The sequence below is a fragment of the Dermacentor andersoni genome, chromosome 2 (genome assembly GCF_023375885.2).
Source record: "Dermacentor andersoni chromosome 2, qqDerAnde1_hic_scaffold, whole genome shotgun sequence".
In the NCBI taxonomy this organism is placed as follows: Eukaryota; Metazoa; Arthropoda; class Arachnida; order Ixodida; family Ixodidae; genus Dermacentor; species Dermacentor andersoni.
This window is the reverse complement of record NC_092815.1, coordinates 209,501,598-209,512,801: the sequence shown is the minus strand read 5'-3', so window position 1 is coordinate 209,512,801 and position 11,204 is coordinate 209,501,598.

Here is an 11,204-nt window from a genome sequence, read left to right as displayed (position 1 = left end):
TGGTAAAGAATTGAAAACGTTAGGAACATAATATTTTCTGGTAGAACGACCAAAACGGCTATAACACCGCGGGTTAGTGAACGTATTATGGTGTCAGTGGTCTGGCAGGAATCAACGGAAAAAGAAAATGCCCAACTTGGGATCTTGGAACTGTAGAAAGCATCGTTTATTCATACCCTCAATTTTTTTTTAAGATAAATTCCTGAATATTGCAAGCTTTCAGGAAATTCAAGTATCAAGTTTACCACTCTAACTCGGCAATAACAAGAAAACTATATCGCAGTGCTGTAAAGTGCATCTGCTATAATATAGTAGACCCTCATTGATACCATCTTCAAGGGAACAGGGAAATCAAATTTATGTGAAAATTTTATTATCCAAAGCAAGCTCCAACAAATTAAAACAGGCATACTCGGTGACAAACTCAATATCAAAGGGTTGTATGGCGTCGAGTGATACTGCTGTGCATAACACGCTATGCAGAGCAGCATCACTCGACGGCACAAGAACCACAGCCTACGCAATCTATTCAGCAACGTTTAAATACCTCCTCAATGTGCGCTGAACTTTCTTCTTTTCAGCATCTGTAAAAAAAAGTCTGCAACTTTAAAAGCCGCTGTTTTTTGTACTCAGCTGAGCAGCGGCGCAGTGCCAGTCGGTGTAGCCACGCTGCAGCATTAGCATTTTACCACCAGCAACACGCCGCATGCGTTTATCCTCCAGAGTGTCTGGGGCTTAAGAAGTTCACAGGTCATCAGAACATTTAAGCTAGTACACTGGAACATAAAGCTACGAGTTTTAAAAATGCTAGTACTAGCCCATTTTTGCAATCTTAGTATCCATTTTCTGGTAAAAACGCGATCGCAATAACCCATGAAAATGCATTGCTCCTGTGAAAAGTTGTCCGTGAAATGAAAAACAAAAGTATTATCCTGAAACATGTATTAAGCAGACTCATATTAGATTTCACTGTAGAGCCAAAGAAGACAAATATGGTGCCTTATATTATTCTAAGATATACGCCTACATTGCAAGCAGAACTTTAGCAAAACCCTCATAAACATTATCTTCATGTTCCGAAGGCTCGCTAGGCACACTAGACAATTCTGCACTCATCTTGCGAGTGTGGCGTTTCCTCAAGTTGTAACGAAAAGGGGCAAGATATTCAGCCTGGTGACCTGCAGTGCGGTGGGCCACCAGGTAAGCTAGTGGTCAATTTCATTCATTTCCTGCATTGTCTACAAATAATAAAGTTACAATATAAGAATCACGAGAGAGTCAAAACCAAATTACAATACACACGCACTAAGTGTACTCTGTGCGTACACTTAGTCTTGTGTAGTCATAAACGTGTTATGCCGGTAGTGCTTGGAACGATCCACGCAAAGTGGCATCCAGTGCGGAGCAGTGCTCAGCTTGGCTAGCTAACGTACTGCTCGTATACCAAGCATTTAGTCCAGTGCCTTCATTTTAGGGGAAGATGATCGACAATGTGCACAAGCAACGTGTAGACAGGCTCCTAGAGAAAATGAACCGACAAACGTTTCGGGGGTCGACTCAAGTGACTGCAACGAGGATCATGTTGACAGGGCTGTTAATTCTGTCTTGCAGGTTCTCACCTGTGTATTCAATACAAGCTGAAGTGACAAGTACCTTTAGCACCATTGAAAATTGGGAAAGGAATTTTCAATGAAACAAGTTGCCTTTTGCTTCTGTATCTCCATCTTGCACGTTTCGTCGCTGGCATTGTCCAGGGTGAACGGCGATTCTCTCATTTTGGTCTGGTTTGCAGCTGCCGTGCCACAAGAGAAATGGACAGTGGCTCTTTGGCAGAGCTCAGACAGCAAAAATGAGCAGTACGACTATCTAACTGCAGTACCGGTGCGGAAGCTCACGAGTCAGCAAATAGTCCAATAAACTATGTTGAATTCAAGTTCAAGTGCCTTTCCTGCTTGTCTCGAGACATATTCGAGGACCACGTACAAATACTGGCTTCTCTTGTGAGCATGGACATTGTCGCTGCCGATTGATCAGCAGCGACAATGGCAGCCCAGTCACGTATCCTGGAGCGTCGTCTGCTGCCACGGTACTGCAGAAATGGCCTACCACTTGGCCGCCACAGAAAGTTCAGGAACTGGGCCTGAACTTTACCTCCACTTATCAGAACAAACAGTGCCATGCAGACGATGGTATATTTGCACTGCTGGAGCAAATAGTGAAATGGAGAACTGCCTCAATTAGTTTACTAAACGAATAGACCCACCTCACAGTGTCCGAAAAATGAAGATGACAATACGTTCTTCCTGAAAGAATTTCACACTGCTGCTGTGCTCAGTGCGACTGTCCCCCACCCCCCGCCCCAAAAAACAAATCGTAGAGGTGTAATTGCAGAAATTTGAGTACTCACAGAGAGTCTGCTGGAATCTCGTGAAAGCTGCAGTACAGGGACTCGTTGAAGTTTGTGTCGTCGAGGTGGTCGACAAGTCCGAGGATGTCGACATTAGCCACGAGGTCAAGCTGTGGATCGGGGATTTTGAAGAGTGAACTGTCCATGCAATGTCGAAAATCAATACACATATTTTTCCCCCAGAAGGACCCCTAAAGGCCCTCAGACGGTATTACACAGTGGGTGGGGTTAATACAATTCATAAGTATTACAACAATTAACAAACATTAGCGAAATCCTAACACTTTAGTAGACAGTGTAGACAGTAGGCACTTGTTCCTTGGTCTCTTAGCATTGCATAACAAGAATGTAGCAGGCTATGAGTAACTTAGTTACATAGATGTGAAGATATACAGTACGATTCATTATAGGAGACACCAAATTAGTATGCCAGCGCTGATTACTGCTTAGGTTTAGTATGTGAAAGTCTGGAAATCTTTGTGAGAAATTTGTTTCATCGAATAGTTTCTTTCTTTGTTCCTCTAGAACTAATGAATTGGCGATGTTCTCGGCCTAATAGTGGACCTGTGTTTCGCTGCATAATTTTTGTTCCGCATAGAGCAGGTGCCAATCATTTGATAAGAGGCAGACCACGAAGCTTGCCAAGAATCTGAAATCTGGAGGGTCATGACACGTTGCTCGCTCGCTTTGGCGTAAGATTTGCCGATGATTGGGGGAAAAACGCCACAAAGGCCAACTCTCTCAATTTGCATAGGAGACTCCTGAATTCTGACTGATCCTCCAGATTGCACAGGCACAGCCGTTAACCTTTTCTCACTAGATTGTAAATAAAGGTGTCTTCAGCAATACGGTGCGCCGTTACATTGGGTCATTGCTAGTCTTGGCAACTTTTTGCCTTCCGGCTAACGTCAAGCGATGACAAGCAAGCATGCTTCATCGGATTCGCCCGAGCGTCGCCTTCACTCGACGTAACGTGGCCGCGCATCGAAGCTAAGCAGTGCAGGTGCGCTGGGGCTCAGAGGTAGGGTTTCATGTCGTGTGTCTTCTGCCAAAGCACAGCACGGTGCTCTCCCGCGCATTAGCAGACGACGGGAAGCCCCGCCTTCAAGCCTCTGTGCGCCTGCACCGCTTAGCTTGGAAGTGCGGTTGTGTGCACTGACACTTCGCGGAGCGCGGCTAAGCTGCGCCGTGTTCGTACGAAGTGTGAATAACCCTGTACACTTGTTTCACATTCACTGAGAACTGCCTGTACGCACACCAAGGCATAGGTGGCTTAAGGCAAAGCTTGCGTTGTTCTGCCTAATGTCGCCCAAGGGGCAACAAGTTCCCCAAAATATTATGCATTCTTTATATATCCCTATTCTCAGTACTATGCAACATTTAGTCATAACATAAACGTTTCCTTCGAGTATTTTTGTCTCATCCTTAAAGAGGTAATTGAAATCTAGAAATATGGAAAATAAAAGGGGTGAGACAATTTGCCATTAGTTTAGGATTCAAACCCACAACCTCTGCATGAGACGTGCAGTGCTCTGCCAATCCAGCTACAGCGGCAGCTGTCTGTACACTTGAGTGTACTGAACAAAAAAAAATAGTACAATCTGGTGTGTATCTTGTCCCTAAACAATAACCTTTGTCATTTTCTTTCCTATGATATCTGCTCTAATTTCCTGTGAAGAATGCTACACCAGGCTGACAATGAGCATGTTTGTTTATAACCTGCATAGACTCTGCACGCAGTATTTTAGACAAACCTACACAATATACAGTAGATTTATTTATTCAATACTGCCGGCCACAATCACGGTTATTGTGGACAAAACAAGCTCCAAGGCAGCAAACATTTCTTCCAGTGAATGTGTGTCCTAGACCTTACCCGAGAGTTTTAGCTAGTGCCACTCGCAGCTATGGCAGTGCATTTGGAGCATCCTTTAAACCAGAAGCGTCGCATGATATGTGAACTTGGGGGCAAGCAACTGGCTGCTAAACTCTCATTGGTTACATCAGGCCGCAAGAGTTCGTACTTGCTATGCAATGAGCGAAAGGAATTGAGAGAAACCAAGGGGCTTTGTTTTTTCTGGTGTGGTAGCAACTGTGTGAAGCCAACAGAAGCGCAATAGTTCGTTCTGCTTTACGTTGTCATTTCATTGTTGAATTATCTGCTTTGCAAGGGCAATGACTTAAGGCTGTGGAAGGTACTCAATTTTTCATATGTTTGCATACCACAGCAAGTTCCAGGAGCTACTGTACACTGAGCAGGTGGACTGACATTTATTCTTTATTACTTTTCCCCCACCATTTGTATTCACCGAAATTCATTTTCATCCTCTTCAGCGATAATTTACTGTTTTCGCCTATTGTTTCGCGATACTTGATAATATATATATGCTCCGTACTAATTTTGAATATGTTGTATTAAATTCAGAGCACATATACAATTTTTTTCTTGCTCAGAATTCGTAAGCGTTAAATCCTGCGACAAATTTTTACAACTTTTTTTCTATTCGCACACCCCTAAAAATAGTTGTAATAGGAACTTACGCGTCCATCTCCTCTTCAGCTAACAAGGCTGCCAAAGCTTCAGCAAGGGCACCTAAACGAAGACAAAGGCAAGAAATTGAGGTGACCAAACAAGGAACATGAAAACGCCCCCCCCCCCCCCCCCCCTCCAATACGTGTACAACACTGGGATTGGGACATAATATTGCTCAATATCCAACAACAGATTACTGTGAAAGACAGCTCAGCTCACCGAGATCACTGGGTAATGGGAGAAATTTTTAAGACCCATGAAAGAGGAGCACTAAATCAGTTTGTACTAGTTCTCTCATAACCCTTACTTTAATTCATGTTGTGGCAAGTGGTTCCTTAGAAGTAGGAATGTGCGAATATTCCCAATAAAGTTCCCAATAATACTAAAGTGAACACTTTTCTGTTCATTATTCTAACTATTTAGAAAGTATGTTATAAACCTGCAAACATTAAAATGTAAAAAGCAATACCGTCAAAGCCAAAAAATACTAAAATTTAGCAATAGCTATCAGTATCAGTGAAGCAATGAATATGAAAGCAACATGTTAGAATATTACACAAAGTGCAAGAATCACAGCCGTAGTGGCAGTATGAACTGAAGTAAGCATAAGCCAACAAAGTAGAAACGACCTGTTGTGCTAGGGTTCCTCAGCTTGAATCCTGCCATCACACAATTTCAGTCATGTTTACCACTTTACCAACTTTAGCACCACTTTTCCGTACCGGGTATATTTCAAACTTTCCCAAGCCGATCCCGGAGGTAGTGCACAGCCACATCAATAAAACTGCAACGTTTTCAGGCTTGATCACCATTATTGTTTGCACTTTTAATATTTGAGTCTGAGAAGACTTAAGATGAAAGGCATGTGCTTTCAGTGTGTCACGACATTTGTTTGTGGGCTGCCAGTCTCAAAATGCACAGGAATAATTTTGTCAAGAACGCAAGACCTGGTATGAGCAACTTTAGCGATAGAATGGTGTGTCAATACAACCGGAATGTACCGCATGCCATACAGCATACAAATACCTAAATATATAAAGAACCTCACGGCAAAAGTTAGCTTCGAGTGTCCATATCATTGCTATCACAATAGAAATAGTTAACTCTTCTCTACGCAAGACGTAGACTGGATATTCAAAATAATTTGGCGACTGCTCCACAGGGGTGCCAAAATTAGCGATGCTCTCTATTCGTAGCAGAAGTCATCCGAATCACAGAAAAACAAATGCTCGGGATATTTATTCATGAAGTATTAATGTAACAGCAGCCAAATATTTCACCTGCCATTTTAAAAGCGCCACTGTTGCCAGTAAATCTGACTAACTGAGCGGGCCCGAAAAGTCTGCCTCAGAAAATTGCTCAATGAGCATATCTGCATTTTGTGGAGATCACTTTTGTCCTTGCAGGATGCCTATAAAAATAGTGAAATTATTGGCGTCATTCTGACAATCTTAAGGAGCCACTACAAATCGGACGTTTTACTATAAAATTGGAAAAGCTGGCAAGCATGCATATTTTATTCGTACTGCATTCAAACTCAAAAATTGCTATTTGCACACTCCTGCTTAGAGGAAATAAAGGCAAAATTTCCATTTTCTGAATTTCCTGCTGAAACATCACCGCCAGCATGACAATGGATTTTATAGCAATTAGTCCCACTTGGGACTAAAGGAGTCCTTCAAATGAACTAGTGAAGGAATGTGGAAAATTTTATTACCGGTTACGTCATTCAATCTCAGAGAAGGCCTTGCTAGCACGGGACTCAAGCTAGCCGAGGAACTTAGGTCACCTGACAACAGTATGTCCTCTGGCAACACTAAGCCTTCGGGCCACTTCAAGCAAGCCAGAGAATTTGGGCTATCTTTGGGACTCGAGCTGGCCACAGGAGATGGAGGTAGGCTTCGTAGCTTTGGTCTGTACGAAAAGACAGACCACAAGATGTCCACTCCCGTACTTGCCGTTGATTCGGTTCTGAGCTGCGATGTCTTGCGAGCACTTGCGTCACCAGCGGCTGCCTTTTGCACCACCTTGGCCACAGTACACCCTTCCTGTAACACTTCCTGCCACTTTTTGCCGGTCGATGTGGGTGAGCAGAGGTGGCGCTGAGCCGCTGTCTTTCACACCCGCCTGTGCTGGCCGCCTTTACTTTTCCGTTGACCTGCACTTGTCCGATGACATTGAAGAAGGCGACAACGGCTCGCTCCGCTTTTTCTCGAAAGAGTACCAGTACCAGCTCTGAGTAGTACCAGCACTGGCACCAACTTTCACACGGCTCCCCGGCTGCACAGCGATCTTATTGCTCCTGGAAGGTTGCAACCAATCGTGCAACGTCCTATATGAACAGCTTGCAACGAGGGATGGCTCTGGGATGTCCGTCAGCATCTCTACGTGATTGGAGCGGCCTCCGGTAGAACACTGGAACACAGTGAATGAAGGCGACGATGTATCAAGAGCCTTATGACAGCAGCCATCAACACAGTTAGGAAAAGTCCGACAGCGGGACATGTCCGAACACTGCGTGCGCGAGACTGCGACAGTTCGCATGTTTCGGCAAGAGTCTCGTCTGCAGCTGTTAGTAACGCGACTACCACAATCGCTCTCTGCCATTTTGAGGAGGTCGCGGGCCGATTGTGGGCCCACAAGAGACTGTGGGCCGCCGAGGGACGAGGATCTTCTGGTACAAAGGGTACGTCTCTGTTGCCTTCGTCCACAGTGGTGCCATTGTCAATGCAAATGACTCTGCAGGCAGGTGCGAGCAGGTGCGTGGGCACTAACCCGAGGTTCACTTCGGAGACGTCAGCGCTCGTGGCTGTCATAGGCAAACTTTTTTGAAAGACGAAAGACCGGCAACCGCGTGGTCTTGTTGAGCATCTCCATCTGGCAACGAAATCTTGTCAAGGTTTGCTCAGTCACCATTATCTGTCGAGTGCTGGCCTCGATCAGTCGCAAGATGCGAATGACTGGCACTTGGTTGCTACTGGGCTTTGGTCAGACATTTAGATGCACTTGTACCGACGTGCCGTGCATGTGCATTTGCCTTGGCAACCCTTTCTGGAGAGAACACGTCAGTCAAAAGTGACAGCGAGCTGACGTATTGAGAAGGTATCTCCAGCTGTGCTGTTACGTTGGAAAGGTTTACAGCCGAGTCAGTCAAAGAGTTTAACATCTTGGTCGCAGCTGTCATGTTCACCTTTGAAGCAGCATTCCAGTTCTTTGACATCGACAATGGCACTCCGCTTGCCGTTCTTGTTAGGTGCGGAACTCTTTTGCGACTTTTAGCGATATGGCTAGCAAGATGCTGGAAAGCAATTCTCTTTGCAAGTCAGGACATTGACAGGCAATGCACTAGGAGCAGGAGGGTCAGACTAAGTGCACGACTCTCCCACAGCACTTCTCGTAACCTTTTCCATTATATCGCAGGCATTATTGCGGTGGTTCGATGCCACGAAGGCGGAGAGATCGAATTGCCCAGCCTTGTTTGAAATGTTGCTGGCAGCACAAACACCTCCCGCGCTGCCCGTCTCTTTCACACCGTTCCCCATGCCTACGTCGCTCGTGTTGGAACAAGCTGCACCACTGGGAGCAGGGACAGATGGGCCAGGTTGGGTGCATGATGCATCTGCAACAGATGTGTCATCTTTGCCCAATATGTCGGAGACTTCATTGCGGCAGTTTGATGCCACAAAGGCAGAGAGATCAAATAGTGCAGCCGTGCGTGAAATGGGGCACCTGCATGGGCCACACAGAGGGACACCTGCAGCACCTTCAGAGGCAACAGTGACGTCCCCGTGTTGAGCCAACACGAGATGCGACTGTGCTTTCTCCATTAGAACAGATTCCCTCGTTGTTGGGGACGCAGCCTCGGCATCGCTGTTGTCGGCACCAAGGTAGCAGCTCTGTTCGAGGGGAGTGTGGTCGTACTCCAATTGGACCACCTGGCCCACCAGGTCTTCGGCAGCATTGCCCGGCAGCGTCTTGTTCTTAGCCATGACAGAACAAGTGCAGACCGAGAATGCCACGTCTGAAAATAAAGCACCAACATATGAATCTTGCATCTTTTGTGCAAAAGCCCCAAGGGGCACTGGAGCAGAACTTCCACTTTGTCAACAATGTGCTACAACTGATGTGTAGAGTGTGTCATAATGAAAAAAAAAGGGAATGCGAACATGGTAGGGCCATTAGGAAATGATGACGAGTGCCTTTCTTTGAGTCGCTGTCGCATTTGTGCTAATTTTTTTCATTATGCAGAAAGCTCTACAGCCTACTTGGCTTTTGCAATAAGTTCGTGCTCAATGTCATAATTACACAATGTTTAACAATCTGAAAGTGCACAGTGTTATGTGGGGACACTGTAGGCAAACGCTTCGGATTAATTTTGATCACCCGGGGCTTCTTAAACAGGCAACCAAAGTACGGTACAATTGGAATCAAACCAGCAACCCTGTGCTCGGCTGCATCATCCCGTAGCTTCCACAGCTGCTGCAAGTACCGAAATGTAGTGCATAACTGGCACTATGCAAATTCAAAATAAAGAAAATACAAGGATCCGTGGGAACAAACTTATAGCACATGCCTTAAGCGCTTGCAACATACCCATATCTCTGCCGCTACAAGATTCTTAATTACGAGAGTTCTGCACATAGGCCACCAGTAAGCTTTGCCGTGAAGACCAGTTGGTTTTATGAAGGTCCAAGTTGTGGAAATCGTATTTGTCAAGCACATGCGAAAATTGCACACAATCCGACAACGTAGAACAGCTCATGCCCTGCACTGCAGCAACTTACCCGGCCGAGGTCGCCGAGCCAGCTTCCAGTGCGTTATCTGCAACAAAAAGTGCGAGTAGCTTTACCATAAAGAAGGTGAAAATGAAAAAAATTAATGCTGCAGTAACCAGTCACTGCCTTGGCAGGGCCAAAAGTGTTTTAGCAAGATTCAAGAGATACTTCGAAGTTGCACGTGACATACAGTCTATGACATAGTTCTGCGGAAACCCGCAAGGTGGAGAGAAGTAATGAATAAAGGGAAAATCAGACATCCACCCGTTCGCAGCAATTGCTACAAAGGAAACCCATACGGGTGCCTTACAGTGTAATATTACAGTTCGAGTTACATACAGTCTAACAGATTACAGAAGAAAAATCCTTCACAGATGTATCAGTTGCAGGTTGGCATACATCAAGAGACGGCGAAGCTGCATAATCAAGTTTTTAAAAGGGCGTTTACTAGCAGTTAGATTTGATTCATCAACACTGCCAGCGTGTTCGCACCGATGACGTGGAGGACGTATTCTTGGATGATCACTTTCGGCAATTCCATCACCTTCCCATGATGTAGTGTTCAAGCAGCCAATCAGCTCATCCAGGCTTGCTCAAGCAGCAAATAAGCACGCGCCGACAGAGATAATGCCGAAAGCGATCGTCCGAGAATATATGCCCTGGACCCGCAACTGCTTCAGGGTTCCTACACATAGACTGGGTTGCTGGCTGCTCTGTAACACTGCACCCGTATAAACTCCTCGCCGACCTCGAACTTGAAGCGGTAAAACATGATGGAAGAGATCTTAAATTACCGGCGCAAATGCTGCCAAGAATATGTCGATACATGCAAGGTGCATGCAAGTTATTTTAGTCATTGGTATCAAAGCAAAATTTAGGACTCCAACACAGGTTGGAGTCCCAAACTGACCTCATCTCTAGCAGACGATTTCATCACGAGAGCCACGCCAACACTTTCTATGCCATCAGACGAGCAAACTGCACTTGCACATGCTGTTTGCTAAACGAATACACCACGACGAGTCGGGGAAACAGTCTTGCAGGAAAGCTAGCTTTACAATTGTGAAAAAGGTCTGTCACAAACTAAGTTTGCACAGTGTTACTCAAAAGAACACAAATGCGAAAAATCCGCCATTTGCATCTTCGTTAGGGTGTAACAAGGGTAGAGCAGTCGATGAAACATGCCATGTTGCCAAACATGCAAATTACTTTGAAACCATAAAACAGTAGTGCAATTCAGAGAAAGGCAAAACCAAGCAATTCATGGTCACCACTATTATACACTATGCTTCTAAGGCAACAGGTACTGACAATACCTGTCAAACTGAACTTTAAAATTTGTAATAATACTGTGGAAACTGGACCAGAAAGAGGGTGGCAATACCAGATTTATTTTTCCTCCAAGTATACACACATTTTGTGGGATACATACACACTTATGAAAGATGACCTAGGTGCAGCACTCGAGACCTTTCGCTCAGCACCCAAG